We start from the raw sequence: 22,923 nt of genomic DNA, 5'->3' as shown, positions 1-22,923 counted from the left end.
GTGTATTAGTGCCTTGAGTGCAGGAAATGTCTTCTAGATGAATGTTGCTGGACATCCCAACTCTCATGTGGGGAAGAAGCACCCCCTGATATACACCTCAGATATACTCCATGGCTGATCTTCATCATGGAAGAAACAGTCCATAAGGAGATCAGAGGTCCCCAAAGACATGGATGAAGTGTGGGACCGGGTTGGCCATTGATAGCAGGAGAAGAATAAAAATGGAGTCCTGCCCTGTGATTGGCTGAGTACATTTTGTGGTGGGAGATTTCACAAACACTTGGAGGTCTTTTTAAAAAAAAATGGTTCTACCTCCTGTATACCGGACACTTCCACCCCCTTCCTGCCTAGGCTGACTGGTAACTATCAGCGCTCTCACACTTTGAATGACAATTATACAGTCATGCAACATTGTACCCAAATTATATTTTTGTAATTTTTTCACACAAATAGATATTTATTTTGGTGGTATTAAACACCACTTTTTACCATTTTTGCTTGTTTCTTGTTTTTACAAATAAATGGTCTTTCCTTATAAATGTAGACAAAGGTGTATTCTGTGCCATTTCTTGGGTACAATAACCCCAATCAGTGTCTATGATTCAGTGTGTAGGAGAGTTATAGAGTCTAGTAGAGAAACAATCTCCTGCGCCACAATATAAATGTAGATAATTTAAGCAGCCTGTATTAAAGGTGCCACAGCCACAGCACCAAAATCATCAACTAAAGTATATAAACCAATTAATACGGCGCTATACTAACAAACAAGCGATACAATAAGAATAAACACATAAAACTGACATTAGTGTAGGGTGAGGTGGACGGCTATGAGAGTATCATGCATTGGAGTGACAGGAAACATATGGTGAATATTGTCCTTAGTGAATCACACAGACTTCATGCAGGTGTGAGCTGCAATGTGCCAATCCTCTAAGGCTGGGGTGCCCCCTCACCTTCCTGCTCAGGCCCCCAGGGACCAAAGAGCCTTGGGTAGTAACTGTAATATTCCTCCAGATAACAGGTGGATCCCTCTGGCAGTAATGATGTAACTCACTCCTCCTGGTTAGCCTCAGCACTAGATGGTAAGCCTCAGCAATCGTTGGTATCCGTGGTGTCTCTCCGGTAATGGCTCTCCAATACGGTCACCAGTGAGGCAAGAGAGACTTATATAGTGTAAAACCTTTTATTTATTTTTAAAAGAAACTAAGAGCCTACTTACACAGATCTTCAGACAAGCAAGCCTTTACACCACTCCAAGGGTGTACTGTATTCGGAAAACGGAGCACCAAGATGGCGCCCACGCCGGATATGACGTCAGGCCGTCGATCGTAAGAAGCTCCTCCCACTGGCGTATCTACGCGTTACGTCACTCAAACACGTGACTTCGTGTTAGGCCTAGCGGATGCCCCATCACCTCAACGTCCACCCTCCACCCCTCGTACCTCTCCCATTTGGCATACCCCATCTCCACGGAGGGATAGAAGGAGAGTCAGACAGGATCCGGGTTGACAGGTCCATTCTCACTTGCCTAATACCTATTGTTTGACAGTCCTTGGTCCTGCCTATTGTCTTTTCTGACTTTACCAAGAATTGGGACACAGGGATTTTGCTCTTTATATCTTACGTTGTCAGGATGTGTATTTCTATGGATACTGCTGTGATAATTTTGTAATTCTGAGTATTATGTGTGCCTTGCATTGATAGCTGGACGAGTTAAGGTATAACAAGGGTCTTCGGACCCTCCTAATTACGCCCATTAATTTATGGTTTCACAACTCTTCGACGCGTTTCCCCACCCTGCCTCCTGACATGGCCGGAGGTGTCGCTGCCCGACTGAGGGGTGGCAGCTCCGTTTTCCATGTTTTAGGGAGACAGGGTCTGGGCCCATTTGTCCCCTTAATATTTGAACTTTTTGTTTTATCAGGTATGACATTTTCAGCCTGATCCATGTTCTTCAGTTACCCTCTTAATTGTAGGAGCTATTAAAATCTCCTCTCCATTGTTTTTTGTATTCTCTTTTCTCAAAACTTTAGTGCATGAGGATGGTGTTGTGTCGGTCTGTGGACATCACGGTCCCCATGTTGGGGCCGGGGGGTCCCCTAGGCTGGTTCTGCCACCTGTACGTCTGTCTGATGTAGACCTGCGGATTTCTATGTCTAGCCAAATAATTTTAGGGGATATCCCTGCAGTGTGTACTTTTATGATGATAGTAACAAGCTATGTTTACTATGGTAATTCAATGTATTTCGCATAATGTCCAGGGTTTCAATTCGCCAAACAAGCGCAAAACAGCCTTTCTTCAATATAAACGACTGGGAGCCAAGATCATCTTATTACAGGAAACACATTTTGCAGCCACAAAGCACCCGACATATTTTCATAGATCTTATAGGCAGGGGTATTATACCCTGCATTCCTCCAAGAGTAGGGGAGTGGCCATCTTTCTACATAACTCATTCCCCTTTGAGGTTCAACATGTGTACCGTGATCCGGACAGTAGGTTTATCATTCTTAAAGGCATCCTTTCAGGTCGAGAACTTACTATTGCTAATGTCTATGCACCGAATTCGGCACAAGCTACCTTTTTTTCAAAATTTTTTGCTGCTCTGGATAGGTTTTTGTCCCCCCATCTATTGGTGGGTGGGGATTTTAATCTGGTGGCAAATCCTCTTTTAGACCGTAGTTCCCCCTCGCACTCTTCCCAGGCTTTCCCAAAATCCCTTACTAAGAAACTAGATGCCCTCCAGTTGGTGGATGCCTGGAGAGCACACAACATAGGAGCCAGGGATTACACATTTTATTCCCACCCTCATGACTCTTATGCTAGATTAGACTACATATATTGTACCCCGATTTTACTAGCTAATTCTAGGATAGCTTGCATTCATTTGAGCCCCTGGTCGGATCACAGTATTATGGCCTTATCTATCACGTTTGTGGGATTGGCACCTACTCCCTTCTCTTGGAGACTTAATGACTCTATGCTCACTGATATTGACTCTCGCCAGGAGGTGATTACATCTCTTCAGGAATACTTTCAATCTAATTTAACCCCTGATATTTCCCCAGCCACACTCTGGGTAGCCCACAAGGCGGTCCTACGAGGCCGACTTATCTCCATGGCCTCATCCAGAAATAGAAAACGTTGGCAGCAAATACTACTTCTAACCCGAGAATTAGAAGCACACTATAGAAGCCATGTCGCTAATCCATCTCTACTTAATAAACAGCTACTGTCCCAAAAGCGCTTGGAACTGAATTCCCTGCTTTCCCAAAAAACTGAAAAGGCCCTCCGCTGGTCGAAGGCCTCGTTCCTATTACATAGTAACTCGGCATCTACCATGTTTGCAAGGAAATTGAACCACTCTCTGCGCCCCCCACACGTGTATAAATTGCGTACTAATTCAGGTGCTATTTCATCTCTACCTCAGGAAGTCTTGGGTATTTTTGAAAATTTTTATTCTAAGCTACTAGCTCCTCCGCAGTCAGATTCTGTTTCTCTATCAGATTCATGGCTGGATTCTATACCCCTCCCTGCTCTTACACCTTCTCAGATTGTCTCTCTTAATGCCCCCTGTACTTTAGAGGAAATAACATGTGCGATAAGCGCGCTCAAACGCTCTACTGCACCGGGTCCTGACGGATTTACCGCTAGCTATTATAAACATTTCACCTCTATATTGGCTCCATACTTGATAACTTTATTTAATGATGTTTTGCAGGGGGGTAAGTTCCCCGAGGAGATGTTGTTGGCTAACATGTCTCTAATACCCAAGCGACAGAAAGACCACTGTTTGCCACAAAACTATAGACCAATCTCGGTCATGAATAACGATCTAAAAATATTTAGCCGTATTTTGGCGGACCGGTTGGCCCCTATCATCTCCTCTTTGGTCTCTCCAGACCAGTCGGGTTTTATTCCTGACAGATTTATTACTGATAACATTCGTCTCGCTCTAAACGTTATTCAAGATGCCAATTTACATTCCAAAGAGGTTCTGTTGATGAGTTTGGATATAAACAAGGCCTTTGACAGTGTTCTTTGGCCCTACTTGTTCTCCTTGCTACAGAAAATGGGCTTCAGTGATGGGTTTTTGGCAGGCATACATGCCCTATACAACTCTCCTAAAACAAGAATAAGGCTTCCTGGCTGTAACTCTGACTTTTTTACATTGGGTAGAGGTACCCGCCAGGGCTGTCCTCTTTCGCCGCTTTTATTTGCGCTGGTGTTGGAACCTGTGGCATTGGCAATTAAATCACATTCGGACATTTCTGGCTATTCATTATTAGTTTCACATTTTAAGCTGAGCATGTATGCTGATGATGTTATGCTTTTTATTACTAACCCGTTGACTTCTTTACCTAACTTGTGTGCTGTATTGAACGATTTTGCCAAATTGTCAGGTCTCACCGTTAATTTTACCAAATCTGTGATCATGCCTGTTAATGTTCCTGACTCCCTCAGTGCATCTCTCAGTAGTTCTTTCCCATTTCGCTGGGTCAAGGACAGGATATCCTATCTGGGGATTAACCTCACTCCCAGATATTTGGATATGTTTACAGCTAATTATCCATCATGTGTATCGCGTCTCTCTACTCTACTGAAGATCTGGCACGGTTATCATATCTCCTTTCTGGGTAGAGTCACGGCGGTTAAAATGAATATTTTGCCCAAACTGCTTTATCTTTTTAGAGCACTTCCAGTTCCGGTCTCAAAAACGTTTTTGGATCACTTTCAGCGGACTATTAACAATTTTATTTGGGGAAATAAGCATCCACGTTTTGCCTCATCCATTTTGTATCGCTCACAACGGACGGGAGGTCTCGGTCTTCCTAACTTTTGGCTATATTACCTCTCGGCTCGTTTTGCGCAATTATCACAATGGGCTATTATTAACTCTCAAATCCCGTGGATCAAGTTTGAGTCTCAGTCGATACGTCCTTTTTATTTACCGGGAATTTTATGGTCTAAAATCTCCCCCCGATCGCTTACTTTTCATAACTCTATAGTGACCCACTCGCTGACACTTTGGTCCAGATACAAGGCTAAATTGAGTTTAGTCTCCCATATTCCCACAGGTGTGTCATTTTTTGGTGATCCTACTTTTGTTGTAGCCTTTTCTTCCCCTCACATATTTCGTTGGTGGTATGATCGATCCTTTATCAGATTATCTGATTTCCAAAGAGGAGGATCTTATATTACCTTCAATATGCTGCGTGTGTTATTTGATGTTCCTCTTCGTGAGTACCTCCGTTATAGACAGATTAGGCACTTTTTTAATGCGCACTTTGGCCTTACCCCATCTTCTCCGATCTCTTTTTTTGAGCGTATCAGCCGTGACTCTCCCAGAGGTGGGGGTCTTATTTCAGTTCTTTATCACCAATTTTTGATCTGTCTTTTTCATGCTCCCCCTTTGTACAGACGAAGGTGGGAGGAGGATTGTGGTATCACTTTTTCGGATGAGGATTGGGATTCTATGGTGGATAATATATGCAAGAGCTCTAGATCTCTTTCGGTTCGTGAGACGGCCCTTAAAGTTTTAACCAGATGGTATTATACCCCGTCAAGACTACATACATTGTTTCCACAAACATCCCCTTTATGTTTCCGGGGCTGTGGCCTTACAGGTACTCTGGTCCATATATTTTGGGATTGCCCGAACATATCTTTGATCTGGCGTAAGATATCTGAGGTGGCTACCTCACTATCGGGCAACCCGATACAATTGTCCATGCAGACCTGTTTATTGGGGGTTCATATCCCAGGGGTCCCTGATGCCACTCTGAGATTGCTACATACATTATGTATTGCCACTTTATGGTCCATTGCCCTGCATGTTGTACCCTTGGACTCCGTTTTACACAGAATTGACGCTGTAATGCTTATGGAACGTATTCATTATACACTACTGGATAAGATGTACTTATACAATAAAAAATGGGAGTCATGGAAGGATTGTAGACATTTATTGCATGATTGACAACATCCCCGGTAAAGATTGGCTGACATGTATTGTTGATAGACGTATCACTCAATCTATTTTATCATTTATGTATCTCATGCACTCATAACTTCCTTTTTTCCTCTATCTTCTTTTTTATGTTAATATACTTTTATGTATTGTACATTTCAAATATGCCTTATTTTTGTTGACAATATCACTTTCATACTGTGCTGTTGTTTTACTGTCTACTCATGTACAATAAAATCGTTTGTAAACAAAAAAAAGAAAGAGGGGACCTTGACCTGGTACAACAAGAATATGTGAGAAAATTGATTCAGACTTTAGATCAGATAGAAATGTTGCTCGCACCTCTCCTTTATCTTTCCAGGAACCAACACACCTTTTCCAAGTGGGAGATGTCGTAGTGGTCCGCCAACTCGCTAAAGACAAGAAGCAAGGCTACCCCTTTGGACCGCCTACTACGGTGATAGCGGTTACCAGAACGGCTGTTCTGGTGGAGAATTCCCAGTCCTGGATCCATGCTAGTCGAGTGAAGAAGGTGAACCAAACACCTGAGAAACACGAGATGGAAAAGGAGGTGAAGTATGAGAGGAAAATCCTCGAAGAGCGGGTGAAGTCAGTGAAAAAGGCCCTGAAGATGACATTCCTTACTGCCCCTCATGGTGCTTTGAAGATCTGGGTCCTATTGATCACACTGACTCTGCTCTTTTTCCTGCCAGTATGGATCATAACTAATTGTATTTATCACCCTGAGGACTTGGGCCTAATAAAAGGTATCTGTGGTCAAGGACTAGATTTAAATGAGACCCAGATAACCAAAAGTGAAAGAAAGTCAAAAAGAAGTTTTGAAGAGAACAATCCTTTTTCAGGAAAATGTTGATGATGCAGTTTAAATCTGCTTATGCTCAAAAGTCAGGTTCTGATAAATGTTGGATCTGTAGTAAGTTACATCCTAGCACATAGGAAATTCCTCTTCTGGCCGCTCCAGTCAAAATATTTTTGTTAATAACAGGGAATGTAAGTATTGGTTTGACCAATATTACTTCTAATGCTGCCATATCTTTTCCAACTCTGGGAGTCACTCAACTCCCCGATTGGTGTTTTAGACTGGGGAATACTTCCCACAAGGGAAAGGGAATGTGCTCTCAGTCCATATTAAATATATCTGATCCTGGAAGGAGGGATGGAACTTCTGTGAAACTCTGGCAAGTAAATGGTAGAGCCCTGAATGAAAGTTTAGAAGGGATACAAGATAATGTGGGGAAAGCTATGTTTGGAAAACTTTTTTTTGTATTTCACACTTGTTGTCAGCCCTGAATTTCACTCTGCAATACAAAAATTGCAGATCTCCTTGGGAAACAATACCTATATCTGTTGTGGTAAGATCTGTTACCCTTGGATACCGAGTAATGTCCAGGGCTGGTGCTATGTAGCCCAATTAGTGCCAATCATGGCAGCTATAGACCAGAAGGAACACCAGGTAAAAGCCAGTACATACCCAAAACACCAACTAACTCTGAGACAGAGAAGGGAAACCAAACAAGAAAAGGTAGATCTATTCTCTACAGGTGATAAGGTTTGGTCATGGTTCCCTACCTACACGGGATGGGGAATAACACTCATGAACAAAATAAATAATGACACAAACATTATTGATGATATACTGGAGAGGAACTCTAAGGACATGGGGTTGCTAAATACTGAGACCAGAGCTATTAGAGAACAGCTGGAGATGTAAGAATTAGCTATTGAAAGCATGAGTGCTGCTCTGACAGGTCTGTGTGAGATGACAGAGGATTCTGAAAGTTGTACTTGGATATATAATACCACAATGACTGTTCCAGATTATTATGAAATAATAAAGCAACACAGGGAACAGGTAGATGGTTTAATGGAAGAAGCTAGAGCTATAGGAAAAGATGGATGGACTCCTTTTGATTGGCTAGGATCAGGATTTGGTTCTGTCTTTTCATGGATGAAAGATATCGCTGTAAGAATAGTCATGATATTGTTTTTTGTTTTATTTTTATATCTATGTTTTAAATGCTTATTATATTGCATTGCTAGAGCTACCAAGACGCAAAATACAAATGAAGGTTATCTGGCTATGTACAAAAAGATGAATGAGGTAAAGAATTGAGATCATGTTCATGATCTAAGAGGGGATTGAAAGGATCTAGAGAACCTCCATTGTGTTGATGTACGCCATTTTAAGTATTAAGTTAGGTTTTTGCAGATATATTAGAAGTTTAATGGAACTGTTTTAGTTTGCTGAAGGATGTATCAACAAAAGATAACATGCCCCTGAAGTTTTCTTTGCCCGGCTATTTCTCAGAAAACTAGCAGAAACAGTTTATACCAAGAAATGTATATGTCATGTTTCATGTAGTCAGCTCATGATGGAAACTTACAATTACAGTTTTAGAACTCGCTCCCCCCCCTTATTATTTCTGTATCCTATATAATCTTAGTAATGTCTAATAAACTTTCAACATCTCTGAACATAAGCTGCCATTATTTCCATGTTCCGGGGTCTTCCCAGAATTCTGCTGATAAACCTGGAATCTCTCCACAGACCGGGGGTCTCTGAGGGGATAAGAAAATCAATCCTTTCACTTACCTGACCTAAATCCAACAGAACAGCTCTAGGATATCATGTTTTGGTCCATCCGACGCCACCAGGTTGCAACCAAACCGGATATCGTATGTACTCTCCAGCGCCTCAGGATATGCACAGCCAAAAGGGAAGCCAAGGGAACCAGGACAGCGACAACCAAAGGAAATGCTTCAGGGGTGCAGCCCTCCTCAGACGGGGAGATCAGCCACTAGATAGAGAATAAACAGGTGCGCACACACCTTGTGCATTATCCAAGGTTTATTGAAAGGAGTGAAAAATAAAACCAGACTCACAGGTGAAGCATGTATCTAAAAATCATTTGCATAATGACGATGGCCACAACGGCAAGCAAGGTGTTCCAAGTGTCAGTGCGGTCAAATGGCTGACGCGTTTCAGGGATGAATCCCTTTCCTCAGAGCTCCTGACCAGCCTCTGATGCAGATGTGTAGTGGATGGATGATGAGAGTCTTGCTGGTGATATCTTATTACGACCCTCCCCCGACGTTGTCAGGCATGAATACAAGCACATGGGGGCCATACAGACTACTGAGGACCATTCTGAGTTGCTGCAATGACATTTCAGCACAATGGATGACAGGCGGTGCCACCTGTGAGACTCGGCATGTGAAGGTAAAATTGCTGCACTGTGAAGCTAAGCATGGAGGTCACAGCAATGTGTACTCACCCAATCAGCTGCTTTCTTCATTTAGAGGTAGGTGATCAGGGGGCGGGTCTGTGGCATCATCCTCTTCTAAGCCCCTCCCATCTGACCGTGCCCATTACTCTCCATGGCATGCCGAGCAGAACTTGGTTTTCATGTGTCTGCGTTGGGCTGATTTGTGGTCACCATGGATTGAATTATTAGGTGTAAACCAGGCAGATGGCTTGTTCTGGGGATTGTCAGTGATCACATGTCCTGTTATATGGATTCAATATCCATCGTCTGACATCCTAACAGGAGTTCTGTCATTTTTCAGGATGTCAGGAAAAACATGTCCTCCGTCAGTAAATGTTCATGTTGTGTCAGTAATAAAAGTCACGGAGGGTTGGGAACCCTGCAAGGGGGGCAGAGATATGTGACTGCCTAGTCCAGCCTTTCTCAGCCAGGGTTCCTCCAAAGGGTTCTAGGGCTTCCTTGTCACTTCATTGGGCTGTATATGGAAGTGTCACCGACCAGCCGTTTCTGGATACACAGCTTTGTCATCATTGCACACACACACAGGATTTTGTTTTTCATTCAATACATTTTTTATTATAATTTCACTTTTAACAAGATTGCAGAAAAAAATCAGGAAACAGTAAAATAAGGAATCCGATTGGTCAGGAAGATCCCTTGTCTGGAATGTGGGGGCGGAGTCATTATTATTGGTGTACAATACAATACACAACGTGTTCCATTATTATAACAAAGTATTGTAGAAAAGATCCCAACATGTGACATGGCTGAATGAATGCTGGTCATAGTAGTTCATCTATTCTCTAAGTGGGGTGGTATCTATTGGGCCAATCCCTTTTACAAACCACACATAATATCGCCCTTCAAAGTGAAAACAGAAACGATTTGCACAAAATCAAAGAGTAGAAATATTTTCTGGTGGATCCCCTCTACCCAGACCCCATATGTAGACATAGAACAACAACCTGTGTTCTCTCTTGTGCCGCACTCCTCCAACCACCCAAACCCACACAGAAGCCAAGGGAAATAATGAGAGGAAAGTTCCCCCCTAGTTTGGGGCGGAGTTCTCCTTCCCTCCTGTTGGGGGATGGGAGAAGGATGGACTGAAGACAGAGAGACGCTTCGGGGTCACCACTGTTCTGTAGAGCCTTGAAATGAAGGACATCAACTTCAGAAGTTCTTGTTGTCTGTGTAAAGTTCCCCGATAACGAGATCTGGGCTCTCCCGGCTTCTAGCTCTGTAACCCGCTATATCATTATCAGGAAACGCAACTCCGACACCCAAGAAGGGCTGAAGTTGTGTCCTTCATTTCCAGGATCTACTGACCACTCTGCACCCCGACATTTACTGCACTTCATCCATGTCTTTGGGGGCCTCTCATCTCCTTATCAACTGTTCCTTCCATGATGAAGATCAGCCATGGAGTATATCTGAGGTGTATATCAGGGTGTACTTCTTCCCCACATGAGAGCTGGGATGTCCAGCAACATTCATCTAGAAGACATTTCCCGCACTCAAGGCACTAATACACCTCCAGGGTTGTGTGGGACCCCTGATGTACAGGAAGACAGGACTTCAGAGAGGAACATTTCCCTCACTCAGGACAGGAAACTGGCTTCTCCCCGTGTGAGATCTCTGGTGTGTGTAAAGATTGGACTTCCTTGTAAAACATTTCCTACACACAGGACAGGAATATGCCTTCTCCCCCATGTGAGATCTCTGATGTCTGTAAAGATTGGGCTTGTCTGAAAAACATTTCCTGCATTCAGGACAGGAATATGGCTTCTCCCCTGTGTGAGATCTCTGATGTGTGTAAAGACTGGACTTCACTGAAAAACATTTCCCGCACTCAGGACAGGAATATGGTTTCTCCCCCGTGTGACATCTCTGATGTCTGTAAAGATCAGTTTTCTGTGAAAAACATTTGCCGCACTCAGAACAGGAAAGTGGCTTCTCCCCCGTGTGAGATCTCTGATGGCTGGAAAGATTGGTCTTCTGTGAAAAACATTTCCCGCACTCAGGACAGGAATATGGCTTCTCCCCCGTGTGACATGTCTGATGTGTGTAAAGATGGGACTGCTGTGAAAAACATTTCCCGCACTCAGGACAGGAAAATGGCTTCTCCCCCGTGTGACATCTTTGATGTGTGGAAAGATATGACTTATTTGAAAAACATTTCCCACACTCAGGACAGGAATATGGCTTCTCCTCCGTGTGACATCTCTGATGTCTGTAAAGATCGGATTTCTGTGAAAAACATTTCCTGCACTCAGGACAGGAAAACAGCTTCTTCCCCCTGTGACATCTTCGATGTGTGCAAAGATATGACTTATTTGAAACACATTTCCCACACTCAGGAGAAGAATACGGTTTTTGCCCCGTATGCGATCTCTGATGTCTGTAAAGATTGGACCTTTGTGAAAAACATTTCCCGCACTTAGGGCAAGAATACGGCTTCTCCCCTGTGTGAGATCTTTTATGAACGTTAAGTTTGGATTTGAAATGGAACCACTTCCCGCACTCAGTACAGGAGAAGCTCTTCCCTGTTGGAAGGCCGGCCCGGTCCCGCACAGTCTGAGGTTCCTCAGGATACGAGGAATCCGATGGTCCATCTACACTGGGTGGTGCCGGATGGACATTGGAGGGAGCCGGGTTTTCTCCTGGACTATACTGTGTGATGTCCTCATCTTCTACTTTCCAGTCTGGAGACAAAGTGAGACAATCCTCGGAGGTTTTCCTCATCTCCCGGCCATGGACTAAAATACAAAGACAAAGAGGATTACTAGACAGGAGCTGATTGGTTCCCCCAAACCAGGACTCCGCCCACATCAGGCAGCTTGGTCTCTGAGGAGCTTACAATTCCACCCTCAAGGGCACTAGGAAATGGCTCCTCTGATCTCCTACCAGGTCATTTCTTTATTCATGGACCTTAGTCAGAGAGTGAGGAAACAACCAGAACTGTCTTTTATAGGAGGGACAGTGATGAGGGGATTATAGGACGAGGGTCCCCACCCCCTCTATCACTCATCGCCATCTTCCCAACACAAGAAGTACTGCACTTCCTTATTTAGTCCATGATTTAGTCATGAAGAACAGCGGGGCTGAGCCCCACCAGAGGTCAGAGAGTGAGGATGGGGGGAGAACAACCAAGATGAAGACTGGACTGATCCTGAAGACCACCATCATTGGGTTATTGACTCCTCCCTCATTATCACTTTCACTTTCTTCCCACCACAGACAATTTTCAGCTGTCAGCACTCTCACACTTTGAATGACAATTACTCGTGCAAATCATGCAATGCTGTACCCATATTACATTTGTATCGTTTTTTTCACCCAATTGAGCTTTCTTTTGGTGGTATTTAATCACCGCTTGTGTGTGTTTTTTTTTGTTTTGTTTTGTTTTTTAGGTATCAACAAAAAAAAAAGACTAAAAATTTTGCAAAAATTGCATTTTTCTTAGTTTTTGTAATAACATTTTACAAATAAGTAATTTTTCTTCATTCATTTTGGCCAAAATCTGTGTATATTATATAGTCTGTGAGAAAGTTATAGAGTCTACATACTATGGTACCAATCACTGAAAACTGACCAATCCTAATGTACCGACATCATTTCTTGAGGCCCTTAAAATGTCAGGACGGTACAAATCCCCCCAAATGTCCAAACAGTACAAATCCCCCCCCCAAATGCCAGGACAGTACAAATCCTCTCAAATGTCAGGAGGGTGCAAATCCCCCCAAATGTTAAGACAGTACAAATCCCCCCGAATGTTAAGACAGTACAAATCCCCCCAAATGTTAAGACAGTACAAATCCCCCTAAATATCAGGATGGTGCAAATCCTCCCAAATGTCAAGACGGTGCAAATCCCCCCAAATGTCAGGACAGTACAAATCCCCCCAAATGTCAGTACGGTACAAATCCCCCCAAATGTCCAGACAGTACTGTGACATAAATGTACAGATTTGAGTAGCTGAAATGTGACCTGTAGCAATATGTAATCATAAATTTAGTTCAGTCCTTATCATGAAAGAAATATTCAGTCATAGACAGAGGCATATGGTCACCCATTAGCATCTGAAAAGAGACAGAGCTTCCTCAGGCTGGAAGTGGCACCTGGGTGCTAATAAGATTTTGTCAACTATATGTAATCAGACTTTGCCATCTTCCTGAAGTTTAAAAGAGAAATGCAGACGTTTCGACTTCATGACACCAGGGGGGCTCCGATCTGTCTCGGGAGCTCTAAAAGTATATACATAGATCAAAGGAGTATGTTTCATCCCTCATAAAAGCTAAAATAATAGTTGCAGAGAGATGAAAATACTTCCTTCTGATGGGGCACTCTGTGGGCTACATCGGCATATAAAAACTATATTTGTAGTCTATGTAGAATGCTAGGAAAATGCAGGAAATGGTTATGTGTAGCTGGAGTGCGATAGTGGAACAGTGATTGGTACCGTCGCGATTGGACTGATGCGCTGGTGTCGGAAATTCAATCCCCGACTTGGTGATTCAAGCCGGTCTTGGTCCAATTGACTTTGGGCAGTTTAGCACCCAGAACAGCCTGTGGGCAGGTACAGGAACACCCCCCAGAGTCAATTGGCCCAGGACTCATGTCCAGCCCACGTCCATATTCCCATAAAGTGAGGACTGGAGAAATGGACATGGTAATTCTTATGGAGCCGGTTCTATTTGACTGACGAATTGCTGACTCTCTGACTTGCTCCAGTCGCAGGATAAATCTTGGTAAAAGTTTTATTTCTGTCTTTTATTCCCTTTTATATTATAGTGAATAGTCATTTGTGTGTCTTCTTGTAGTTTTATTTATTTATTTCAGGTACTTATATAGCGCCGTCAATTTATGCAGCACTTTACATATATATTGTACATTCTCATCAGTCCCTCACCCTCAAGGGGAGTACAATCTAAGGTCCCTAACCCTCAAGGGGCGTACAATCTAAGGTCCCTAACTCACATTCATACATACATATACTAGGGGCAATTTAGACAGGATCCAATTAACCTACCAGCATGTCTTTGGAGAGTGGGAGGAAACCAGAGCACCCGGAGGAAACCCACGCAGGCACAGGGAGAACATGCGAACTCTAGGCAGGTGGTGCCGTGGCTGGGATTCAAACCAATGAACCTAGTGCTGCCAGGTGGAAGTGCTAACCATTTAGCCACTGTGCTGCCCCACCATTTAGCCACTGTGCTGTAGTTTTTGTATTTTCTGTAACTTTTTATACTTTGTACATCACCGGAGGTCCTGCGGCCCCTGCCTGACACCCAAGGAGGGGTGCTAGGCGCGTTGTTCCTCTGGTGGAGCTCCGGCAGTTTGCGGCCTACTGCAGCCTGTTTAGCCGTGGTCTTTCCTGCTGCCATGGCTGGAGCGAGGCGCCGCCCCCTGCCATTTGGCCCGCTCCTGAGGTGCTCTGTGTGTGGCCCCCCAGCCTCCTCATTGGCTCCGGGGATCACGCCAGGCCCACACAGTCGGTAATAAGGCCTGGAGGCCCAGCGAATGGATGAGTGGCCCCGACAGGCCTGGAGGCCTACCCCATCTGCCCCCTTTCGATAGGGGGTGAAGTGGTTGCCCCTGTGCCCCCTTCTGCGGGCCTCCATTGTGGGCCTTCTTCGCTGCCGTCTGCCTGGCCTGGATGTCATGGACCCACACACCCCACCTGTTGCTGAGATCCAGGGGCCTACGCCCGCTCTGCCTGGGACTCCATCACCCTAAAGGACCAGAAACGAGCCTGCTTCCATGCCGCTGAACCAAGCAGATGACCCCAGCCTGGTGAAGCCTACCATCGCCCTCCACGTCGCAACCCTACTTCCACGCCGCCGAACCCAGCACACGACCCCAGCCTGGTGAGGCCTACCATCGCCCTCCACGTTGCAACCCTGCCTGGACTTGCCGAGCCCAATGGACGATCTCGATCTGGTGAGGCCTACCATCGCCCTCCACGTCGCAACCCTACTTCCATGCCACTGAACCCAGCAGACGACCCCAGCATGATGAGGCAACCCTACTTCCACGCTGCCGAACCCCGCAGATGACCCCAGCCTGGTAAAGGCCTACCACCGCCCTCCACGTCGCAACCCTGCCAGGACCTGCTGAGCCCAATGGACGATCTCAACCTGGTGAGGCCTACCATCGCATACCCCGGGACAACCCTGCCCTGACCCACAGTCCATCTGACGCTTGACTACTTGTAACGGACACGAAAGATTTGATCAGTGGAAATATGGAATCATAGCCATAGCAGGTTGAGTAATTAGATTAGGTCAGGCCTTTTCATTACAAATATGTATTCAGGAACAGCCCTTTTCATTAAGGATGTATATTGAGTCCCTTGACATTAGGGAAATGAATAGGCATTACAGACAGTAGTCATCAATTAGCATTAGTTAGTCTAAAGCCAGGCCTCCTGGAGGTGACACCTTTGTGTTAATTAGATTATCACCTGCTGGGAAAACCAGTTTGGGAACTAATTACAGCAGACAGGGCAGCTGCCAGATGTGGAAAGCCCTATAGGTATAGTCATGCATTCATCAAAGGAGTATGTTTAATCTCTTATAAAGCTGGAAAATTAGTTGGAGAGATATGAACATGCTCCCTTTGTGCAGGGCATGCTGTGCGCTGCATTTGCACAAAAAAATCATATTTGTGGCTTAGGGAGAATACCAGGAAAATGAAGGGAATGGTTAGGTGGCGCTGGATCACGACAGTCGAACAGTGTTTGGTACTGTCGCGATCGGACTGATTTGCTGGTGTCGGAAATCCAATCCCCGATTTGGTGTTCAGGCTGGTCTTGGCCCGATTGAACTTGGGCAGGTCCACACACAGTACCTCTTGTGGGCAGGTCAGGACCACCTCCCCCAGGGTCAATTGGCCGAAGACTAATGTCCCGCCCATGTCCATATCCCAATAAATTGAGTACACGGACATTTGGACATGGGTGATTCGTGCGGAGCTGGTTCGATTGACCAATGGATTGCTAATTTTCTGACTTGCTCCAGCCGCAGGGTAAAGTGTTATTGTCTTTTATTCCCTTTTTATTTTATAGTAATTAGTCATTTGTGTGTCTTCTTATATCTTTTGTATTTTATGTAACTTGTTATATTTTGTACATATTTTATGCACCGCCCACTTTGGGAAATTAAATCTTAAAATTAATTAGTGAACTTCTGTGTATTTAAGCACTGTGCTCATATCTTCGGAGAGACGAGATCAGAGAGACTAGATTGGAGAGATTAGATCGGAGAGATTAGATTGGAGAGATTAGATTGGGTTAGATTGTATTGTATTTTAGTGCCTTTAAAACGCTCGGTCAAGCTCATTGCCAATCTGTATGCAACTGCACTGCGAGTGGGCAGATTGTATGCAGATTGCAGAGGTAACAGATCTGCCAGAGATCTGTGTGTGTGTGGTGTCTCAACAGACCATTCTGCAGATAAACTGGTGGGTGGTGGCAGGCTACCTTTTGTGGTGTGTCTGGTGCAGGGGGGTGTGGACAGTGGAAGGGTGATTAACGCTGGGGTTCAAGCTGTAGGTAGCTGGGGGGACCTTAGGAGGGTGTAATTACTAAACTGGTCCTCGACTCTAATCAGGGCACCAGGTTGTATGTAAGATTCCTATTTGCCAGTGTGTGGTCAGTCAGCTGGATTGGAGTGGAGTCTCCATCTACTGGTGGCCAAAGGTAGTGCGGGCTGTGAAAAGGTATCACGGCTGATCTTATATACGGTTTTTAGATATTCAAGTTAAGTCCCCTTTATCCCCTCTTGTCCTGCCTGTCATGGCCGCACGTGTGCGTCTCAGTTAGCTAGTCGCTGTAGGCGTGGCGTGTGTGTGGATCCATGACAGGGTGATCTTTGACACTACCCTTGACCACAACTGGCCGAATAGAACTCTACCCATCCTGATCCTAAGCACGAGAACTCTTGTCACGGAAAGGTACAGCTACGAAATACGCCACTACATGCCGACTATCTACAACCAAGCGCCCTGAGAGACTTTCCACCTCACTTGTCTGCCAATTCGTCTACCTCCCTAAAATGCCACCTGTTCTCCTCCTCCTCGTACTCTTCTCCGTCCCCAAAATCTCTTCTCTCTATCCCCCGCTCCTCCCACACAACTATACATCACACCCTCACTGCTTCCTTCTCCCCTCTATGGCTCTCACCACCTTCTCCTGCTGCTCCACTCTCCCACTGCCCCGAACACCACCAATGGTAGAATCACACGCTCTTGTCATCCCGCACCCATGCCACCTTTCTTACCCTTCTTTGCCTCCTAACAGCGGGGGACATCTCCCCAAACCCTTGTCCTCCTCCACCTCACTCACCCACAAGGCACCTACCTACTTCCATGAACTGCCGCAACCCCCTCAACATAATACCGGTCCCCCTGCTCCCCAAAACCACCCCTCCATTTTCACGTGCACTCCTGAATGCCCGTTCGGTTTGCAACAAACTTACCGCCATCCACAACCTCTTTGTCTCCCGCTCCCTCAACCTCCTGGCGATCACCGAAACCTGGATCCAAACCACTGACTCTACCTCCCCTGCAGCTCTCTCTTATGGAGCTCTCACCTGGACCCACTCACCCAGACCCAGCGTTCGAAAAGGTGGTGGGGTTGGTATGCTCCTGTCACCACAGAGCACCTTCCAAGTCCTCCCAAACCCCCCTCTCTATCCTTCTCCTCCTTTGAGGCCCACTGCATCTGACTGTTCTCTCCAATCCCCCTGAGGATCGCAGTTATCTATTGCCCCCCTGGACCCGTGTCCCGCTTCCTCGACGACTTCTCCACCTGGTTACCCTTCTTTCTCTCCTCTGAGCTGCCCACCATCATCCTTGGAGACTTCAACATCCCTACTAACATCAATAACCCGGCTACATCCCAACTCCTCCACCTAACCTCTTCTTTTGCACTCACACAGTGCATACACTCCCCCACCCACTCCGACGGGAACACCCTGGACCTTGTGTTCTCTCATCGCTGCACTCCCCACAACCTCACAAACACCCATTTTCCCTCTCTGACCACAACCTCATCACCTTCTCCATCTCCTCGTCCTCTTAAAACCTACCCCTCCAAACGTCAAACCATCACCAGCCAAAACCTCCGCAGCCTGGACCCTACCCCCTTCCACTCTGCAGCTGACCAACTTTATGACAGTATCCTTCCCCTGTTCTGCCCTGACCTGGCCACTACTGTCTATAACAACTCGCTGCCAGCCGCTCTTGACCACTTAGCACCCCTAACCACACGAAACATTAGACCCCAACCTCAAGCGACACCTGCTGATGCGGTCTAGTCTGTCTCTACACCTGCTGATGCGGTCTAGTCTGTCTCTACACCTGCTGACGCGGTCTAGTCTGTCTCTACACCTGCTGATGCGGTCTGGTCTGTCTCTACCCCTGCTGATGCGGTCTAGTCTGTCTCCACACCTGCTGATGTGGTCTAGTCTGTCTCTACACCTGCCAATGTGGTCTAGTCTGTCTCTACACCTGATGATGTGGTCTAGTCTGTCTCTACACCTGCTGATGCGGTCTAGTCTGTCTCTACACCTGCCAATGTGGTCTAGTCTGTCTCTACACCTGCCGATGTGGTCTAGTCTGTCTCTACACCTGATGATGTGGTCTAGTCTGTCTCTACACCTGCCAATGTGGTCTAGTCTGTCTCTACACCTGCTGATGCGGTCTAGTCTGTCTCTACACCTGCCAATGTGGTCTAGTCTGTCTCTGCACCTGCCAATGTGGTCCAGTCTGCCTTTGCACCAGTTGTTCTGATTCAGCCCAGGCCAATTGAGCCTCCTTTTTCATTTCTGGGACTTTCAGTAACCGGGCCTCACCCTACTGCAACTGCTGAAACCTATCTAAGAAGTTCCATTAAGCCTTTGGATAAACTGCCTCATTCAGCCATTTTTGGGCCCGCAACTTTTTCTTCAGGCCACTCTGCATCCAGCCTGTGTTCCAGCTTGACTTCTGTACCATGTCACCTGCTATCTAACATGATGTTACAGGTTCTCTGCTGTCCAGTTTGGCTCCATAAACTCCCTGCCTGCTAACCAACCTGACTTTGCTGATCCCCTGACCATTGCCCAGCATGATGCTCCTTTACTGGAAGCCCAGCTTGATGGTCCTTTGTCATATGCCCACCCTGATGGTCCTGTGCCAGATGCCCAGCATGCTTTTAAGTATCCATGGGTTCCTCCTCAGAGGGGGCTAATGTCAGGAGCGTCTAGTCCTTCTGATAAATCACAATTAATGGTCCCATTACAGCATCCTGGTTCTAGTTATGATGCAGCTTGTCTCTGGGTGGAGACCAAACCTCATTTAAGCCAGCCAAACCTACAGTCTCATGTTAGTGATAGTGTGTGTAATACACGTTTAAGCTCCCTGTCTGTCTGTCCTGCTCTGCTGTTTGGATTCCTCTGTTTATGACCTTGGATCAGATATCAACTACTCTCAACTCTGCCTGTCTTTTGACCAGGGATTGGACCCTGATTACTCTGAATATTGCCTGCCTTGTCAATCAAATGTTGCCAAACACAATGCCCAAATCTTGGTGCTTCACAATTCCACATGGTATCTGTCACTTGATGAGGTGCAGGCCTCCACAGATGGGGGAATCTGGGAACTGTCAAAGACAACACACAAGAGGGTGCATTACCATAATATCACATTTATTAAAAGATCATAAATGGAATCTCACAAGTCGACCATAAAAACAGACATAGAGCCAGATCTTCAGTCCCAGACAATGGGGTCCTGTCCCAAATACTGCCCAGTTGGGAAAACTGATGCATTTCGGGAGATGAACTCGCCTTGTACCTGGACTGTCATTGAACCATTCTGCCTGTCAGCCAACCACAAGTACCTGTTGCTGTGCTCAGTTTGCACCTGCCCTGGTGTGGTAGCCAGGCACTATAGCATTGTATATCAGTCCTGGGGGCACCGAGTACCAGTAGGCCTGCCTGCCTTATGGAAAAGGGGCTGCTATAGGTAAGGACCACAGAAGCCATACAATGTCTGACCACCTGTGTTAGAGGTAAGTGTGACAAGACCTCCAAGTGTTTGTGAAATCTCCCACCACAAAATGTACTCAGCCAATCACAGGGCAGGACTCCAGTTTTATTCTTCTCCTGCCATCAATGGCCAACCCGATCCCACACTTCATCCATGTCTTTGGGGGCCTCTGATCTCCTTATCAACTGTTTCTTCCATGATGAAGATCAGCCATGGAGTATATCTGAGGTGTATATCAGGGTGTGCTTCTTCCCCACATGAGAGCTGGGATGTCCAGCAACATTCATCTAGAAGACATTTCCCGCACTCAAGGCACTAATAAACCTCCAGGGTGGTGTGGGACCCCTGATGTACAGGAAGACAGGACTTCAGTGAGGAACATTTCCATCACTCAGGACAGGAAAGTGGCTTCTCCCCCTTGTGAGATCCCAAATGTTTGTGAAGGTGGGACTTTCCGCACTCAGGACAGGAACACGGCTTTTCACCTGTGTGAAATCTCTGATGGGTATAAAGACTGGAATTTCTTGAAAAAAAAAAAGGAAAGTGGCTTGTCTCCTGTGTGAGATCTCAGATGTCTGTTAAGACAGGACATCGGTGAAAAACATTTTCCACACTCAGAAAATGAAAACGTCCTTTCCCTCCCTGTATGAGAGCTAAGATGTATGACAAGTTCTGATTTTTCAACAAAACATTTCCAGCACTCAGAACAGTATTATGGCTTTTCACCTGTGTGCAATCTCTGATGTCTGTAAAGATTGGACTTATCTGAAAAACATTTCCCACACTCAGGACAGGTATATGGCTTTTCCCCTGTGTGAGATCTCTGATGTGTGACAAGTTTTGCCTTTTCTACAAAACATTTCCCACACTCAGGACAGGTATATGGCTTCTCACCTGTGTGCAATCTTTGATGTCTGTGATAAAAAGATTTGTCTGAAAAACATTTCCCACACTCAGAACAGGAGTATGGTTTTTCCCCTGTATGAAGCCTTTGATGTGTGACAAGATGTGATTTTTGTATAAAACATTTCCTGCACTCAGGACAGGAATATGGCTTCTCTCCTTTGTGAGATTCTTTATGCCTAATAACATTGAACATAGAATGGAAACACTTCCCACACTCAGTACAGATATATGGCTTCTCACCTGTGTGCTTTTGAAGATTAGACTTTTGTGAAAAACATTTCCCGCACTCAGGACAGGAATACGGCTTCTCCCCCGTGTGAGATCTTTTATGCTCATTAAGATGGAATTTAGAAGGGAATCCCTTCCCGCACTCAGGACAGGAGAACCTCTTGTCTGTTGGAAGGCCGGCCCGGTCCCGCACAGTCTGAGGATACGAGGAATCCGATGGTCCATCTACACTGGGTGGTGCCGGATGGACATTGGAGGGAGCCGGGTTTTCTCCTGGACTATACTGTGTGATGTCCTCATCTTCTACTTTCCAGTCTGGAGACAAAGTGAGACAATCCTCGGAGGTTTTCCTCATCTCCCGGCCATGGACTAAAATACAAAGACAAAGAGGATTACTAGACAGGAGCTGATTGGTTCAGAGAGTGAGGATGGGGGGAGAACAACCAAGATGAAGACTGGACTGATCCTGAAGATAAACAGCATTGGGTTATACAGTATAAGGGTCAGGACTCATAATATTGGTATTCAGTAATCAGTGGAAGATTAAATGTTTACTGTAGACAAGTTGCAGAGATCCCACACCGCTGCCTCCCATCTCCTGAGACTGCACTCAGTGACTTGGGTCTGAGACACTACAGACATATCCCTCCACCCGGCACAGCCAGCAGACAACAGAGCAAGGAACCCTGGGAGAATTGCTCTATCGGAGATTTCACCAGGGCATGAGGAAGAGGACCCACAGAGCAGGTCCCAGATAACTCAAAATCTATGGTGAAATGAACATTTTGCCTCCAGCTGAACCCCAGAACCTCCATAAATCCAGTCTAGAGACATAAATTGTGTCTGCAGCACAGAGAAGGAAGATTATCCGAGAGAAATCCAGGAATACAGGACGGGGAACACAGCTCAGGAAAGTGACCAGGGGATTACAGGCTGATATCACCCAGTCCCCGCCCTACTCTGGACCAATCAGTGAGCAGTATGGGTGGAGGAATGGATTTAGTGTTCATGACCCACCTGTGCTGATCTCTGTAGGAGTGTCCTCCTCTATAAATGTCCCCGTTATTCCATCCTCCTCCATAGACTGCTGATCATCCCTCACATACGCCTCTTCTTCTTCTGCTTTCACCTCAAATTCTATATCGATTGGATCTCCACTCTAAATCAAGGAAATGAGAGAAAATATCATCTGTAAAATGTAAGATTTATGATTGTGACATCACATAAAAAATCCTCAGTGTCTCTACAAGTCCATGTTAGATTGTAAGCTTGAAAGAGCAGGGCCCTTGAACCCCTCGTGTTTTGTTTTGTTACAGTATTGTATCATGTACTGTCCCCCACTATAATGTACAGCGCTGAGCAAACCAATTAGTGCTATATAAATACTGTATAATAATAATAATAATGTTCTAGATGCTCCATCCCACCAACCTTGTAATGGTGAGGGATGGTGTGACCTTCCTGTGTGGAATCCCGGGAATACAGAGGACGGGGACATC

General features: G+C 45.5%; 1 protein-coding gene and 1 pseudogene across 1 annotated transcript in view; one reads left to right on the top strand and one right to left on the bottom strand.

Annotated features, from left to right (window-relative positions):
* The window catches only part of LOC149441235 (uncharacterized), a 118,700-nt gene that overhangs the window by 8,480 nt on the left and 87,297 nt on the right, over window positions 1-22,923 (top strand). The gene's annotated exons all lie outside the window — the stretch shown is intronic.
* LOC149441236 (uncharacterized) lies at window positions 9,808-21,970 on the bottom strand (annotated as a pseudogene).

Source organism: Staurois parvus, unplaced genomic scaffold (genome assembly GCF_062004578.1).
Source record: "Staurois parvus isolate SC_StPar_1 unplaced genomic scaffold, SC_StPar_1.0 ptg001011l, whole genome shotgun sequence".
Classification (NCBI taxonomy): domain Eukaryota; kingdom Metazoa; phylum Chordata; class Amphibia; order Anura; family Ranidae; genus Staurois; species Staurois parvus.
This window is presented reverse-complemented; position numbering and strand designations above follow the sequence as displayed.